This window comes from Cavia porcellus, unplaced genomic scaffold (genome assembly GCF_034190915.1).
Source record: "Cavia porcellus strain 051 isolate PalLab524CR breed Dunkin Hartley unplaced genomic scaffold, mCavPor4.1 scaffold_3, whole genome shotgun sequence".
Classification (NCBI taxonomy): Eukaryota; Metazoa; Chordata; class Mammalia; order Rodentia; family Caviidae; genus Cavia; species Cavia porcellus.
This window is the reverse complement of record NW_026947486.1, coordinates 76,403,286-76,421,267: the sequence shown is the minus strand read 5'-3', so window position 1 is coordinate 76,421,267 and position 17,982 is coordinate 76,403,286. Positions and strand designations below refer to the sequence as shown.

Here is a 17,982-nt window from a genome sequence, read left to right as displayed (position 1 = left end):
CAGTTGTACAAAATTAGATTTATTTTCTATAATATCTGTATTTCAGCCTTTGACTCCTAATAGTGGAGCTTAATGAGAGGAGACTGATGGGAAAAATAAACCAAGTTCAGTCCTTAGGTCTTCAGGCTGGCAGCATGATGCTTTGGGAATCCTGTGTAATGCTGAGTTGTTGGGGAACACAGAGTGAGTGACAGTGATAAGGGGACAGGTATACAGTTGTTAATCACAGGTCTAAGTAGGTCTTTGCTGAGTTGTCCACTTTCTTGGCCCATGAGGTCAAGGGCCCTCAGCTTGTTCCCCACTGCTCTTGGGGTTCAAGAAACTTTGTCAACTCTATAGGCAGACCTTCCAGTCCAGAAGTAACTCACAGTTACTGCTTTCCAGACCATTGATGCTTCCCTGCTATACCTGCCAGAAGGAAGTAAAGGTCTTTGGTTTTCTTTAAGAGTCTCTTAACTGGCTCCACCCCCTCATATCTTCTTCCAAAGTTGATAAGCAAAAGTGGCATCCATGGAACTGTTCTAGAACAAGAAAGATAATTTGAGACTTTCATGAGAGTAGCATTTTCTTAAGGTCTGAGGCCCCACTTCTAATTTTGGGACTTTTAAGGACTTGGTTTCATAACATTCTATTAACTTTTTTGTGAAAATCATGATATGGAAATTATTCAGATTTAAAATTCAGAAAGGGAGAAGGTTTTTCTTCAGACTGGAAATGAATTTTGCTGTCTATTGTCTTGTCCTAAGTGCACCCTTCATATCAGGGAAAGAAGAATATATTTTCATTCTGAGGAAAAACCATCTGGCTTTCTGAATTTTAGAGCTCTTCTGTCCCTATGGAATTTTTCTTGTATGGGTTTAGACCTCTTGGATCCCTGAGCTCACAAGATACTTCTTTTTTTGCTGAGTTACCTTACTTCTTTCCCTGCACAATTAGAACAGAGCAACTACCTACTTACATGGAGGTAGGCCGGGTAGGGTGAGAAGGAGGACATGATATACTCAGAAAAAATAGTCCTGAAATATTATCCTGTCAACTTATCCAATAGAACCAGTAAACTGCTTTTCTGTGACATGCTTTCACTAATTGATAAACTTTGATTTGGAGTACAGAAATAATTGTGATATGGTGACTTTCATAAAAATTAATAGAACTTTATGGAAACCAAGTCCTTGAAAGTCCCAGAATGAGAAGCAGGGCGTCAGGGCTGAAGAAAAGGCTGCTGTCATGAGAGTTTCAACTTCTCTTTCTTGTTCTGGAACAGCTCCATAGACATCACCTTTGCTGGACAACCTCAATATAGTGGCTGGACCCTCTCGTGAGTACTCTCAAGTTTTGTGTATTTATTGCTTCCTTTTCAGAGGTCTGCAGTTCCAGGGAGTGACCAGCTCTCCTGAGACAGCTGGTTGAGGTTTGCAGTTCCACTAAGAACCCTGTTAACAAGAAGCTACCGGGACCTGAGGGTGCAGCTCAGTGGTACAACACTTGCCTGGCATGCAGGCCTCTCCTGAGTTCACTTTACAGTATGAGGGCCAGTAGGGGTGCATTCACACAATCAGTCACTTTCAGATTGATCTGGGCTTTTCTAATTATCACTGACTAATTGACATCAATTATAAAATAGTTGGTCGAACTACAACAAATAAATATGTCTTTTTTTTTTTTTTTTGGTACTGAGAATCAAACTCATGATGTCATGCTTGCCAAGCACACACTTATAAAGCTGAGCTAAACCCCCAGCTCTGAATATGTCTTTCAAACATAAGATCATTGAAATGGCCATATATGTACTAGGAAGAAATGTGGCTCAAAAATTGAAAATTAGGAAGACTAAAGAGCTTCTCTAAGTTCATACAACACCTCTATGAGTGAATAAAATTATCCAAAGCTGCATGTGTGTGTTATATTAAGGGAATAATTTTGATTGGATTCAAATCCATTGTGAAAGACTTAACAGCTGTTCGACAGTGCTAATAAAGTTATAGCACTGACTGATAAGGCAGCATCTTATACCAGCTGTCATCAGGGATGTAGAATACGACTGGCTGAATTCATGAGCCAGTACTGCCACTTGTAAACTGTGAAACCCAGTCTTAGTCAGTTTTTTCTGACTGTGGCTCAGTTTCCTCAACTATAAAATGAGGATAATGATAGTATCTGCTTTGTAAGGATTTTAGGAAGCTTGAGTGAATTAATATGTGTGAAGCACTTCGAATAGTGCTTTGCCCATAGGAGGTAACCTGTATTAGTTATTACTGTACAATTATTAATAGTATGTAGGAGAATATTCCAGCAACATATGCAAGGGAGATAAATGTGTATGTAAAGATTAAAGGACACCAAGAGAAAGTCTATAATCACCTAGGACCGTGGTAGTGAACCTGTGTACATGAGGCAATTTGTATCATTGAAAGCTCTGGAAGGTTCACCGTCACTCATTTCTTCCCTTCTTAGGCATTCAAGGAAATCTTGGGCTCATTAAATCTAAATTTTAGTGCTGTTTTATATGATAGAAGTCATGTGACTTAGACACTTCATTTCAAATATGTGATTACAGGGTTAGTGATGTTGCACTATGGTAGATCAGCTGCCATGAACGTGCAAGGGCCTGGGTTTAAGTCCCAGTGCCACAATAAATACATAAATATTACAGTTTAAGGTAAATAAATAAGTGATTGCAATGTGTTTAAAATGCTCGCATTTTTCTTTTGTTTTGGTGAGACCTTGCTGTTTCCCAGGCTGATTTTGAATTCCTGTACTCTTGCATCCATCTCCCTTGCAACTGGAACTACATGCCTGCACTCCAAGCTCTGCTGTGAAAATGCTTATCTTTTCTAATGTGTTAAGAGACTAATTTGAGGGAGGGAATATAGATACTCAATTTCACTGATAATTGAACAATAAAAATTAAAGCAGTAATAAAAGAGTAAAGCAGCATCATTCATCTATAGTCAATAACTAGAAGAAAATTAAATGTGCTGGTGAAGATGTTTTGAAATGCTATTTAAATACATTGGTGCCATTTGAGAAGTTCATTTGAAAAGATAATTCAGGAAAGCAGTTATTTACTAAAATACTGAAAATTTGATTTCTTTTTGACCTCATAATACTAATCATAGAAATATATTTTTAGAAAACAAACATGTACTCAAAATTAATATTTTTCCATCTAACATCTCATTATATGTTTAAATGAAAAATGAGAACTAACTAGGAACCCAACAATTAAATTGTTCAATAAATAAGTACATACTCACATGAACACATATTACGTAGCCATTAAAATTTTCTCATTCAAGGTACAGTGGTGCACATCTATAATCTTAGCAACTCTGAAGGGTGCGGCAGGAGGATAGTAAATTTGAGTCTAGCATAGGCAATTTAGCAAACCTTGTCTCAAAAAAAAAAGTAAGACATAGAAGGTCTGGGGTTATAATTCAGTAGTGAAGTATATGTGAGTTCAATTTCCAATAGCAACACATAAATAAATAAATAAATAAATAAATAAATAAATAAATAAATGTATATTCTCCTTGTAAGAAATAGTTGTTGATATAGGGAAGTGCTTAATGTTAAATGAATGAAGTAGGGTAAAAAAAAGCCTGCATATAAAAATATCAGGACTTATGTTTATTTACATATGATAGAACCCTGACTACAGGAGTTTAATTAGTAGGACTTTGTTTTCTTTGTGTTAGAAACTACTGAGGCAGAATATCCACAGATTTTGTAGCATCTCTTTAATGTCCCACACTCCTATCTTTCTCCTTTATCATTGTTATCCTGCTTCTGTCCTCAAACTTATCACCTCACGGTCATGAGACAGCTGCTTTATATCTCTTCTCAAAAGCATGGTCCAAGACGAAAAGAAAAAGGATGTAATAATGGAGGGCCTGGCCCTGCCTATATTGAGAAAGCAAAACTCTGCCAAGAAGTTTAATAGGCTTTCTCACCCTTCCAGAGTCATGTCACATGGTTACCCTAGACTTTATGAAAACTTTATGAATATTTGTTTTTAGCTGGAAACACTGCTATCCTGGAAAGAATCAAATTCCTTTATTAAGGAGGAAATGCATATTAGACTACTAATGAGATTTGTTATATGTAATGCTATTTCAATATAGGGAAAAAGTAAAACACATCAGAATCCTTTATTCGCTTGCCAAATAAAAGACTGAACAACTATAAATCAAAGTATTACCAGTGTGTATATTTTAGCAGAAGGATTCCAGATTTTTTAGTCTTTTTTATTTGTACTTTTTTTGGATTCTAGTTTTCTCCAGTGAAATATACTACTCTAGTAATTAGGCAAATTACATTTTTAAACTCAAGTGCACAGGCATTTCATTGCTTTTGCATCTGTAAGAGTGAACATTTGAAAAAATAATCCATACATTCATAGAAAGCTGGTTAAATAAATGATAGCACACTCATACAGTGTGACATTATGAAAGCTTAAAAATTAAATATTTGTAAATTGCCGTCTTAGTTGCTTTTTACTCATTGCTGAGACAAAATACCTGAAGCCCAAGTTGGGAAAGGAAAGGTTTATTTCTTACAGTTTTTGGAGGTTTTAGTCTACATTCAGTTGGCTCCAAGGCATGCGGGCATGGCAGGGCCGCAGTTCACGGCTGTTGCAAACAGCAAGCAGGATCTGGCAAAAGAGACCTGAGACACACCTTCTTCCTGCCATTACATCACATCCTGGCTCCATCCCTATGTGGGTGGAGCACTGACACCATCAATCCAAGCACTAGACAATGAACCATCACAAATGCACAATGCAAACTCATGAGGCCTGGGGGCTACAGACATAAATCATGACAGTTGTAGATGTCAAAAACTTTCAGGTTATATGAAGTGAGGAAAAGGAAGTTCCAGAACACTTTAATGCCATTTCTTCTCTTAAAGTATGAAGAGATTTCAACAAGGCATGGATATCCTTACAAGCGTTGGAGGAAGTATGTAAGAAAAAATACACGCCCATTTATTAACCATTTTCTTGGAGAAATTGTGGAGGGAAAGGAGTGTGTTTGATTATTTAAAAATCAATGTTTGTTATTTTAAATCCTTTTACAATGAGAATATATTTATTACTAATGTAAAGATATTAAAAATAAACAAAAAAATTCAAAGTAGTCCAATAAAAGGGGCAATGATCTTTAAGGCTCCAGACTTCTGGCTTTGAGATCGTAAGTTCTTTCTTAGTGAATTATGCTATGTTGTCCTCCTCAGCTTCAGAACTGTTCTATTGAATAATTGCTTTGATACATGAATATCAGTGAGAAAAGACATCAGAGAGCCTAGTGAAGTAGAATGGATATTAGCAGATCAGAAGATGGATTGAATTTTAAAAGCTTGAACACTATAAGCAAAACTTTCAGTAAAAGTTATAACTATAAGAACAGCATATGAGTATTTGCTTTAGCTCTTGAATGTCAAAAATTCTATTGTATATCTTCAAGGATTTTACAGATCTTTGTAGGCTTGCCTACTTTCCTAGGTAGTGGCAGATGATATTTTTGGAGAACAACACATGTCCCTATTGTCTTTCTGCCATCAGAAAGCCCATGGTTACCTCTTAGAAACAGCTACAATCTTAATGTACATGGTATGAAAACAAAGACTTATAACAAGTGAATATATGACCATGGGTCTCAAAACATTTTTTTCTCCCATATGGCTTAAATATGTTTGAGATGCTGAAGAGCGCAAGATAACATTTTATGCACAAAATCTACTTTTCCAGGGGAAAAAACCTTTCAACTAAAAACACTGAGATTTTAGGATTTCCATAAAATCACCTCCTTGTTAACTTTTTGGTTTTTCAATTATTTATATTTGTTTTGCCTTTAAAGGTGACAAAGTAAAATCAGGCAGTGTCTACTCCTAATTCTGTACATTTTGGGGCAGGCATATTTGTACTTCTACTTTGCATGATTTGCTTAATTAAAAATATGTAAAATTGCCTTCAAATTCTTTCCCACATTCTAATTCCCAAGATCTAAGCCTCAAGTATTTCTCCATGCACTTGTAACCTGCAGAGAAATAAAAAAGACATTTTGTACCTTCCCTCTATGATAACTGACAGTGTGAGAATGTGAAAGGTGATTGTGTTTGTTTGTTTGTTTTTTCTGGCCCACTGAAGAACTAGATACACAAATTAATGAATATATTGCAAAGTGCTTGGGCAGTCATTACATTTATGAGCAATGAAGTGTATATTATTATAACTTATGCAGGGTTTGTAGATCTTACTTTTCTGTAATATTTGGGACTAGAAATATTTGGAATTTAGTTGTTTTCTTGTTTTGTGTTTTTTTTTTAAACTTTGGCATGTTTACATTATATAATGAGACATTTAGGGAATGTGATCAAATCTAAACACAAGATTTATTTCTTTTTTTATTTTAATGATAATAAAATCCAACAAAACAAAACAAGTCAATGAAAACAAAGCAGAAAAATTAGTACAGAACTTCAAAGCAGGATACTAGGAATGCAATAGTTATTATAGTGTATCTTATTGTCTTCCAAATAGTTGTCCATTCCATCAGGTATAGCAAAATCAAACCAATAAAAAAAGAATAAAACCAATCAGAACAGAATATTGAATAAAGCCAAAACAGTTAATGAAAACAAAGCAAATTAGTAAAAACAATATTGGATTTCAAAAACAAGATAGAAGGAAATGCCCCATATTTGTTATATTGCATACTATCCTCCCAATATATGCCCAGATTGCTGGCTCCAGGTCTGCAAAATCAACCAAGCAATAAGAGCCTCTATTTGCTTGTTTTTCCTTAGTTGTTATCAACTCAGCCTGTCCTCAGAACTAGTGGGTTGTTTATGCGGAGAGGATGGAGTTTGATTGTCAGTAGGCTCACGGGAGTTGCTGTCTGACTTTTCTCTTCCTGGAACTTGCATGGCCTGCGCAGCAGCTTACCAGAAAGGCTGGTTAGTTGTCTTTTTGGTCGGTTCCTCCCAGTCCCAGCATGGCTGGTTCTTGGGAGATACTGACTCGTTGATCTTGTTTCTATTCTATATATCCATTTATATACAAAGATAATATTATCCAACATTTTTAGTGTGCCTTTGTTTTAACTGTGACCCTTCCTATGATGTCTGCTGTGAGATTTTCCACTTATGGTACTGTGTAAGCATTCAGAAATTTCAGATTTTGGATCGTTTTGGGTTTTGCATTTGGGATGCTCAGTATGTAAGTATTCTAATGGATATTATCTAGGAGCTTGGGGAATTTTAGTAACTACTAACATGGCTTGCCTTTAGATTAATAATGGGAATGAAAAATTCACAATTTGGAATAGGACCACCAGCCACATGGGTGCTTTTCTCTCAGGGGGCCTGCTGTTCTTACATTAACCTCCTTGGAGAAATTGCTAAGAGTTGTCCTCTACGATCTACCCTCAACACATGCCTGCACTGTCCATCCTCAATACCACCATTTGGATCTACTGTGTTTATTTTCTGATCCCGGAGCACTGATGACCATCACTTCCTGGAACACAGTAAGCAGAGATGCAGGCTAGAGTTCATTATGTTTGCCATCAATATGTGCCAGGTTGTTCTGTTTTGAGATGTTCATGACAAGATGAAGATAGGCTTTGATTGTTAAGGGGTGAGGGAGGTCCAGGGTTTAGGAGGAAATTGGCTATCCTGAATCATCTGAAAGTGCTGGCCTTTATGGAAAGGAGGCAATGGGGGTGGGCCTGACCCATCCTAAGGCCTCTGAATCTGTTGGAAGGCCAGTAGTAGACCCAGAAAGCTCTGCTGTGTGTCTTACTGACTGTGACGTGGAGATTTTAGAAACTTCCATGTGATACCCATCACTATACATCTTCTTTTGAAAGTGTTCTGGCTCCTTGGATCTGGTAGATAGTGAAAATCTTTGTGGTATGCCTGCAGGATATGAGCCTGTGTCACCAGAGTGATAGTGGCCATTAGAGTCTCACTGTGGAGTGATGCTGACCCTAAACAATGGCTGCTAGGTCCCCTGGGTATGTTGTGAGCAGGATGCATTAAGGGGGCTCTATTCTAGTCTTTTATATCTAAAGTGAAGAACTGCCTGTGTATTTCAAAGGAGAGGGATGTTTCATGTTTGAATGAAATAAAAATCTTTAAATTAAAAAATTAAAAATCCTTAATTCATTTTGGTAAAATTTGCTTCTCAACTTTTTGGAAAAGTACTTTTGTGCAACTTTTTACTCACTGAAAATTATCTCCATCTTATGTTTTCTAAAGAATAGCTCTATGAATATTTTTATAGGTTGCAAAACAAACTTAGGGGACCAATTAATGGCAGCACTCAGGAAACAGCAAGCAATGCCATGGAATTGCATCCTGTGTCTTTGTGAGGATGGTGTGCTTGAGTTGCTAAACCAAGCTGCACAATCATCCTTCTAAGCCCTTGTCTATGCTGGCTGTTTTCCTTTTTGCCCCAAGTTGATTTTGGATGTTTTTGGATAATTACCATTTTCACAAGTTTGGACAAAGAGGGAAGCTGTTTTCTTAGCTCCAAGTCATAACACCAAATATGTAATTGCAAAGAGTTGCAGTTCTCCATTTCTCCTTGAGGATATAGGTATTGAAAAGAGAATTGGCTCATACTAACCGGTCTTACCCATCTGATATATATTTGCTAATACAATACGAATAGTAAACTAGATTGAGTACGTTGTTGCAACAATGTGGTCATAGAATTTTGATTTATTTCACAGGCCCTTTTGCTATTTCATTACTTTCTTCATTCAGAACTACTTTTTATTTGTAAGGAAGAAAATGTTGTATGTATGTTGTAGCTAAATGACATCACTATATCAGTCATTTTCTATTTAGTTTTACTTTTGACTTTCATAAAAGCCGACCTTTACTCAATTAGAATCATTTAAATTTGTTTTGTTTCTTACAACGGCATAACACTCAGGCCTACTTGTTTCCAGTCTGGTTACTTATATAGTGCAGCCAGTTAGGCTGTGGTTCAGCCTAATACTTGGATGGTGATCCCCAATCAAAGTTTAATTTCATTAAGTATATTTCTAAAGGTTTATAATTTGAGTAATGTTCTTTTAGTAGACTGGTTTTCCACAGTATGTCTGGAAAATGAAGACAGTGTGGAAAACAAAGACAAAAAAAAAGCAGTAGGGAAAAGGGATGATCTTTAGATGTGTTCACCGCATTCCCTCCAGTCCTGTTTTTAGCATTTGACTACATAATCTGCTCTTGTCTAGATAAATTACTGAGTCCCACAGATCATCATTCTTTCCACTCATCTCAAAACCATAAATCACCATCTCCAAAGTATGTTTTGATTTATGTGGTGCTTTGTAAAGAATACACCCAAGGCTGAAAGTGAATTACATATCAGAGACAAAGACTACAAATATTTTGTTGATGGATGTTCCTCAAGCTCAATTGTGTATGTTCATGCTTCTGCTATATGCAGTTTTGTCCCTTTTGTCTAAAATATACCTTGATTTCCTGGTTATTCTTCAAAAATCCTTTGAGATTCAAATCTAGCATCATAACTTCTAAAAGGTAGTTTTTGATTTTACCCCATAGTTACATGATTTTTAGTATTTCCTGTGACCTAAAAAATGTACTATTTTGAAATTATTATCCTTCCTATCACTAAATCATTATTTAATTCTCACATTATGAGGTATATATTAACACAAGTTAACCAAGGAGGAAGCTGCAGTTAGAGGAGATGAAATATCTTCTTAAGACTACACAGTTAATATGTGTTACCAGTTAGATGAGACCAGATTAGAGCCCATGTTGTATAGTCTATGGTCTAAGATGGTAGAGCATTGTTTCCAAAGAGTGATGGATGATCCTCTGCTGCTTGGTTGGATGACTCTTGATGGTACATGGACATCTTCACATGAATAATTTTCTGTTTACTCATTTGCTATGACGCACACAGAGAATAAGGAAGCAAGCCAGTTTTCAGCATTTTATAAAATTTGTTTCATTCTTTATTTTGAAGGAAGTGATAAAACATTACAAATATAGTTGAAGATCACCTTGTGTCCTGTCCAGATCTCATTCCCCTGTGACCTTCCTCAGTGGCAGGTATTATCCTAAATATTGTATTATTTGTTTTTCTACAGTTTATTTGCTTTGAAATACTAAGAACTGAACCCAGAATCTTTCCTTTGGGCTACAACTCTGGCCCTTTATTTTTTATTAATTTTTAAAAAATTATTAGTGCATATTTGTAGTACATGTTGACATTCCTTGTGAGGAGTTGGCACATGTACATAATACATCTTAATTCTCTTTTTATGCTTTGTCCTTTCTCCCCATCCTCTTTAACCATCCCTTGATTTCATTTTCTTAAATTTTTTTTTGGTACACCCAGCTGTTTTTTTATTTTGAACCAGATCTCACTAAGTCACTCAATTGCCCAGGCTGAGATCCAGCTTGGGATCCTCCTGCCCTAGTCTTTCAGATTGCTGTAGTTATAGGCATGTACCACCACACCTGGCTCATATACAAATATCTAGACTCTTATTAAATGCATATTTATCCAAATTTGGAAAATTTTCAAATGTTGTTTGTTTCTAATATATTCCAGATATCTTAATTTCTAATATTCCAGATATATTGGTCACTAATTTAACTTCATCTTTTCAGAGAATATACTTATTTATGATTTCTGTTCTTTTAAATTTGCTAACGTTTGTTTAATAGCTCAAAACATGGCCTATCTTGGCAATTGTTCACGTGGTTATATTTTATGTGCACTTAAAAGAATGTGCTTTCTGCTGTTGTTGGGTGGCGTGTTCTATAAATTTAAATTACATCCATTTGGTTATTGATGCTCTTTAAGTTCTTTACTTGGTTTGCTGGTTTTCTGTTTACTACTTCAATTATTGAGAGAGGAATTCTTCAATTACATTCTGAATTGTCTATTTCTCTTTTTTAGTTTTATTAATATTTGTGTGTATTTTACAGCTGTATTGTAAGATATGTGCCGGATTATGTAGGATTATCATGTACAGTTAATTATATCTTCTTTGGGAATTGGATCATTTATTATTTTGTAAAACTTCTTTTTATTCCTAGTAATGTTCCATATTCTGCAGTCTAGTTTATCTGATAATATAATTCATTAATTCAAATGTATTTTTATTAATGATAGTGGAGTATGTTTTCCCTTTATTTTATCTTTTATTGTCTATTGAATTAAAAGTAAATCTCTTGTGAATAAAGATACTACGTTTTCTCTCAGTTTGGGAAGAAATTCTCTCAAAATTTTATATTAATTAGCATGGAACAGGTTGAAATATTAAACAGGAAAAGCTAAAATTAGTAGAATTTTATTACATATCATTCCATGAGATTTCTATATTTATGGAAAAGTGGCTGCTGTTTCTTGAGCTTATTCAAGGAACCAGAATGATGCCCATTTTATGATTGTTTTATTTATGTCTTCCAAAGTCTCTCTTTGCAGGTCTATATCCTCCGTTGGATAAAAGAAAATGGCTAATTGTATACTGTGAGAGACCTAAAATTGCTAATTAATACTTCTAATATTCTTCTGGTTGTTACCCCATTGCAAGACTGATCAGCTAACTACATGCACAAAATGAAGAGGAGAAAGATTTGTTGAGGTAACTAGGCATCTGTCCCATAGGATTTGTCAATATGCATGATTGTTACAGTGTTTTGGTTGACTTTTAGACACAAATTAAGACTATTTACTTATATTCCTTATTCCATGACAGGAATCATGTTGGATTTGACTAGACAGAATTCAAATTTTTATAAAAAGCAATCATATATATTTTCCTGTAGCATACTAATATAATACTTTATGAGTTCTGAAACATTCTTTTATCATTAGGGAAAAGTAGAGTGTATTGTATTACAGCACATTTTTATGTCTATTCAGATCAATGCTCTTGAATTCTGTTTAGTATATTTTGCATTCATGTTCACTGTAGAATTTGTTCTCATACACCATGTATTTCTTGTACGGTAATTGCCTGGATTTGGTATGAAGTTTTATATATATGTCTCAGTGCCTGAGTTGGGAAGTTTTCTCTTTCTACTTTTTAAACAGTTTGTGTAAATAATATTTATTACTTCCTAATAATTTCAGTAAAATGTGCCAGTAAATGTTTAAAGGAATGGCTATTTTGAGCCTGGTAAGCAGAAGAGACTTAACTTTTAAATGTTTATCAATTTACCATAATATTTCATTTCTTCTTTATCAGTTTTGGTTAGAAACTACTTTCATTTTATCTTTTTTAAAGAGAAGAAAAAATAGAAATAAAACAAAACAGTTTCAAATCAGTCTAATAAAAATTAATATGTTGCACACTGTTGTCTTCATAATAGTTACTCAGGGTACAAGATACAGGCATGAAACAATGTCCAAACAACATTAGCACAAATCTTTCTTTTCAGTGATCAGAGAGAAACTAGCTGTATAACTATCTTAACTATCTTGTGTATATATATTTTCCTTTTCTTTTTACTTCATAATTAATAATTTAAATTTAATATAATAGTTGATATGTTTTAATATGTTTTTTGTTTTATCAAATATGTAACATTTTTATACACGTGTCTCAATTTAGGTATTTTGTTAAGCTTTGTATGATCTCCTGTGCTCCTCTTTTCCACTCATTGATATGCTTCTGAGCTCTATTCAAGGCAAAGTGAGAAAGTCTAATGAACTGCTTCTAACTGCTGCATGAATACTACACCATGGTTTGTATCCACCACCTGCTTTTTAAATGATGATCCTTCTGGCTGTCTTCATCTTCCTGCTGCCATGAACTGTTCCAAAGCGATTTTTTTCATCTGTGTCTTGTTTATATTCATGAGAATCTTTGATTTATATTCTCCCAAGTGAAACCACCGAGCTATACCTATAATTTGCCTAAGCAGTTGTCAGTTGTTCTCTGTAGTGGCTGCAAGACAATCTACTTTTCTTCTAACATATGCTTTGTTCTCTTGCTAACTATATGCCTCAGTCTGGTATCTGATAGCTTTCTAACATTTTGTCAATAAAATGATATCTATGCTGTCTTAATTTGTAGATATCTGATTATCAGTTATTTTAAAATATCTTTTTGTTTTGGCTAGCTGTTTTTAGTTCATTCTGTAAATTGTCTGTTCATATTCTTTAACCATATTTATTGGATTTGCTACCTTTGTTTTTCTGATTTAGAGAATGCCTTTGTGTAGTCTAGCTAAAAATTCTTGGTTTTTGAACTTTTAAAAAATATTTTCCTCTACTATAATTTTTATTTCATGATTTTTTCAGTTAAAATCAAGCTGTCTTTAGTTGAACAGAACAGATTAATTATGATATTATCAAATTAATCAGTGTTTTCCTTTATGGTTTGGGCTTCTTAAATTTGAAGGGAAGTCTCTCCAACTTAGAGTTGCAAATATATTTTATACTTCTTTTTATTAGCACTGTAGTTTTCCTACTTATATTTATATCTGTAGTTCAAGTAGTCTGTCTGTATGTGGAGTGAAAGAAGGCCCAAATTAGATTTTTCTTCATATAATAAGCTGTTGTTTTTACCAATACCAGGTTCTAAATTATCTCTTTTTCTCTCATTGTGTTTTGCTATTCTGTTTTTATTTGTCTGTTGTTTATCAGGCAATGTCATTTTTTCCTTTACAAATTTAATTTAGTTATTCACAGACATTTGTTTGTCAAAATAAATTTTACATAAATTTGTAAAGTTTCTTTAGAAATCCAACTAAAAATTCTATTGATATTGCATTAAACAGATAAAACTGGGGAAACCTGGGAACCTTATAATAGGTGGTGCTATCCAAGAGTATGGACAGTTTCTCTGTTTTTTGAGTAATATTTATTCTTCTATGTCTTTTTGTAATTTTTACCTATCAAGGCATTCACTACTTTCATCTTTGTATTATTTGTAATTTTTCAGTATTGTGACTAGTATCACAGTTGATTTGCCTTTTCTCATAGGTTATTACTTCTATAAAGTAATTAAAATTATTTTTATAAATCAATACTTTATGAAGTCCTGTAATACTCCCACTATCTTGTTTTGACTGACTAGACTCTGTTCCATTCTGTATGATAGTATCAAGTTTGAGGGTATAGGCAACTACTTTGACGGCAATAAAATTCACTAAGATGCCCATTCTGGTTTGACTATTGTCTCCTTTGGAAGTCCTGTAATGTTTACAATGCCTAAGTTTTATTGGTCTTGTTCTCTACTGTTTTGTTCAACTTTATAATACCTGATGAGATAGACAATTCTTTTTAAGGAAGCAAGAGGCATTATGGTAACCATTGTTGATAACCTTGTACTCTGTTTTACATCATGTGCTATGTCTATCCTTGGTTTTGACTGACAGCTTTGTTTTGCCATATTTGACTTTATTCACTTCCAAAAAAAGTAATAAGAACTAAGGAGTAATAAAACCCAAAATGTATAAATTTTGTTGTAAAAAAGAGAGGGAAATAAAGTGCTCTAAAGGATACCAGTGCAAATGTGTTTAGGGATGTTAAATAGCTGACCATATTAATGTTTTTGGTTGGATCATTGAACACAACTGTTTGCAGTCTCAGTGTTTGAATGTCCACTTTGTATGCTTTGATCCTGAGACTTGAGCAGCTATCTCTAAGATGATAATGTGTAATCTATTAACTGGTGATTTATTACTGTTTTTTTTGTAGTTCTGTATTACTTGTACCATTACACTGCTTTGTTTTTTCTCTTTTCCCCTTTTAACTAAAATTTAAAAAAATACTTTATCTGAAAGCCATGCTAATCTTTTTATTAATTCTAATATTGTACTTTTTATGTTATATGTGTTGCTGTTGTCTTTTAGGCAGGTTTCTATTTTTACAAGTAATTATAGTTTTCTCTTTCTAATACTTATGTTTTTAATCAGTTCATTTTTTTATTTATAGCATTGGTGAGAGCAGACCGTACTATGTTCAAATGCAGCAATAATAGACGGTAATTATTATCTTGTTTCTATCTTACAGAAAATGAGTTTAAATTTTCTTCATTAGTTATAATACTCACTTTTTCCCCAGAATATATATTATAGAAATCATGAAGGTATTGGAATATGCCTCAGTAGTACAGCTCTTGTTCAGCATGTGTGAGGCCCCAGGCTCTATCCCCAGCACCAAAACAAATCAATAAACAACAGCAGCAAAGACCAACTGAGGAATTTTACATTTAGAATGCTGAAAAGTTTCCCCTTCTTCTTTTTTTCCTTCCTTCCTTCCTTCTAGGGAAGCTAGAATGGTTACCATCTACTTATTGTGCAGTTATTTTCCAGGAAATATTCTATTCATTTTACATGTATTCACATCATCAGCCATGCTTTAATAAATACTATTATTATTTCCACTTTACCCACGAAGCAAAAGAACTTTAAAAGGTTAGATTTTAATATAATATCCAAAAAATAATAGAGAACTGACACTCAGATCTTGGTCAGGTTGACTTCAAAGGCAAATTTTAATAAAATGCAAACATCATGGGTACTGCTAAGTACTATTTATCTAAAGCTTCCCATCACTGAAGAAGCTCTAACTGCCTTCACATTTATCAGAGGAATGGCATTAAATCACCTTTTCAGTTACATTTTCTCACACTGGCAGAATTTAACTCTTAAAAGAAATTTACATTTGTTCATTTTATGTTGCTATAATAAATTACCTTAAGCTGGGTACTTATACAGAAAAAGAAGTTTACGTAGTTTACAGTGCTGAAAGTCTGTGGCTGAACTCATGTCTTTTCTTTCAATAAGAATAAAGGTATTTTTATGTTAATATTACTCAAAAACAAATGATTGTACAAGGTAATTCTTCATGAAATAAAAGCTAACAGTTCATGCTGAATGAAGAATATTTAATAGATTATTTTTCTAAGTATTAAAAATTTTGCTATCAAAAATAGCTTAACTATTTGCCATTTTAAAAAAAACTACAAAATAAAAATCTTTCTTTAACATGGGGAGAAAAACATATCCCTAGTAAAAATCTTTAATACACAATCAATATATAAGAATTTCATCAAAACAAAAAGTGATATTTATCTATAAAAGTTGTTTTCTTAACTTTTTCATCAAAAATTAATACACAGTCTGTGAAAATTTTAAACGTTATTGGAAAAAATTCGTGAATTTTTGGATCATCCTTGTTATAAATACTTCCATTTATCCTGACTGCAACCAACTGATTTCTTTTTTGTTACACATATATATCCAAATGCTGCAATTTTACTTAAATGCTTCAATTAAACATAATTTTTCTCCTTTAATCTATAAATGTGGAAAATTATGTTAATATATTTTTTATTTTTAAACTGGATTAGAAAGGTAGGCTATGTCTATATTGAATCATTGGTTAAGGGATTTGCATTTGCTGTCTAACACTTTGTGAAACCATAAAACATTCGTGAAGAAAATAATGCTTCACACAGGTTAATATGGTCAAAGGGCTAGAATGAAGTGAGGTAGGAATAGTTAAGATGTGGATGAGGCCAGATGAACAAAGGAATAATCGTATAGTGAAATGATTAGTAGGAGTCAGGAGAACCAGATTTCTGATCACATTTCTATCACTAAACCTGTGCCACCTCCAGGAAGTCACTTACCTTTTATTGACTTCAGCTACCTCCTTTTTAAAATGAGTGATTTGGCTTGGATCTACAAATTCATTATTTCTTTCAAACATGCAGTTTTATAATTCTAAATGATGCAAAGTCAGATCCCACCCACCCACTATGAGAAAGCAAGACAGAAGGATCTGACAGAAAATTTAAAAGTAAGAATCTACTTGGCTCAGCTACTAATTGAACTTAGTGTACAAGTTGAACTGTCAAAAAGATTTCCAAATGTCACAGCTGGGTGCCACAGAACAGGCAGTGCTCACAGTTAAATGGAAGTGGAACCCTGCAAGATAAGTTCGTTTTGTTGGAAGATCTTAAGTTAAAATTTGGACATTAGAGCTCACCTCCCTGTTATGCGGCCTTGAACCTACCAGTGCACAGGCTGAGAATCAAATACCCCTCTCCCCCCTGGCAAATGGGAGCCAGAAGTCTGAGCATCTCTTGAGAGGTTGACCATATGTAATATAGCAAATAAGGGAGATTTCCATCTAACATCTCTTTGAAGGCAAATATTTTTATCAATGTTTTGCTTTGCTCTGATTAATGGTATTGCTCTATTTAATATTCTGTTTTGGTAACTTTTATAATGTTCTGTATTTAGTTTGATTTTGATATACCTGATTGAAAGAACAACTATTGTAAAGATAATGAAATATACTATGGTACCTATTACTGTCATCCCGGTAACCTGCTGTGAAGTTCTGTACCAATTTCAGTACACTGTCTAAATTGGCTTTGTTCAGTCTCCTTCTGTTGTATTTTTACCTTCAAAATAATAAAAAAAATTTAAAAATTTGGATGTTAGCTCTGTGGACTTTGTAGTTGTGTTATTTAATTCCAGGAGGCACTCTTCATTTTATAGTCTATATGCATAGACTCTCTTCAAACCAGGAATTGTATAGCTGCACAGTCGACACAGTCATTCAGAACATTTTTCATTGTGGATATACACATAGAACTGTACAAAAGACAGTTGGATATGAGTCTGGTACTTGGGAAGGAGGATGTCTGGCAAATACTGGTTTGAAGTTCAATAATTAGTGGTGGATAATATATCCACAATATATCTCTGTGTGGATACACAGAGAGTAAGAAATACATTCTCAGAAAAGAACAAGTTATTCAGCTCTAAAGTAACATATTGTGTCGAGCGCAGGGGTACACATGTGTAATCCGGGTTATACCACAGGCTGATTGCTTGAGCCCAGGAGTTGAAGACTAAAATAGGCAATACAGCAGGATCATTGGATTTCTTCAAAATAAGTATAAATATTACAAATATGTGTTCTATAGTAATTTTCTGTTTCATTACATACATGTTGCA

General features: G+C 34.0%; 1 long non-coding RNA gene across 1 annotated transcript; it reads left to right on the top strand.

The window, feature by feature from the left end:
* The first annotated feature begins 9,045 nt into the window (after positions 1-9,045).
* LOC134475483 (uncharacterized) lies at positions 9,046-17,735 on the top strand. Its single transcript, XR_010046632.1, has 3 exons — positions 9,046-10,095; positions 11,467-11,639; positions 12,612-17,735. It is a non-coding gene; the product is annotated as an uncharacterized LOC134475483 (long non-coding RNA).
* Positions 17,736-17,982: the final 247 nt, after the last annotated feature.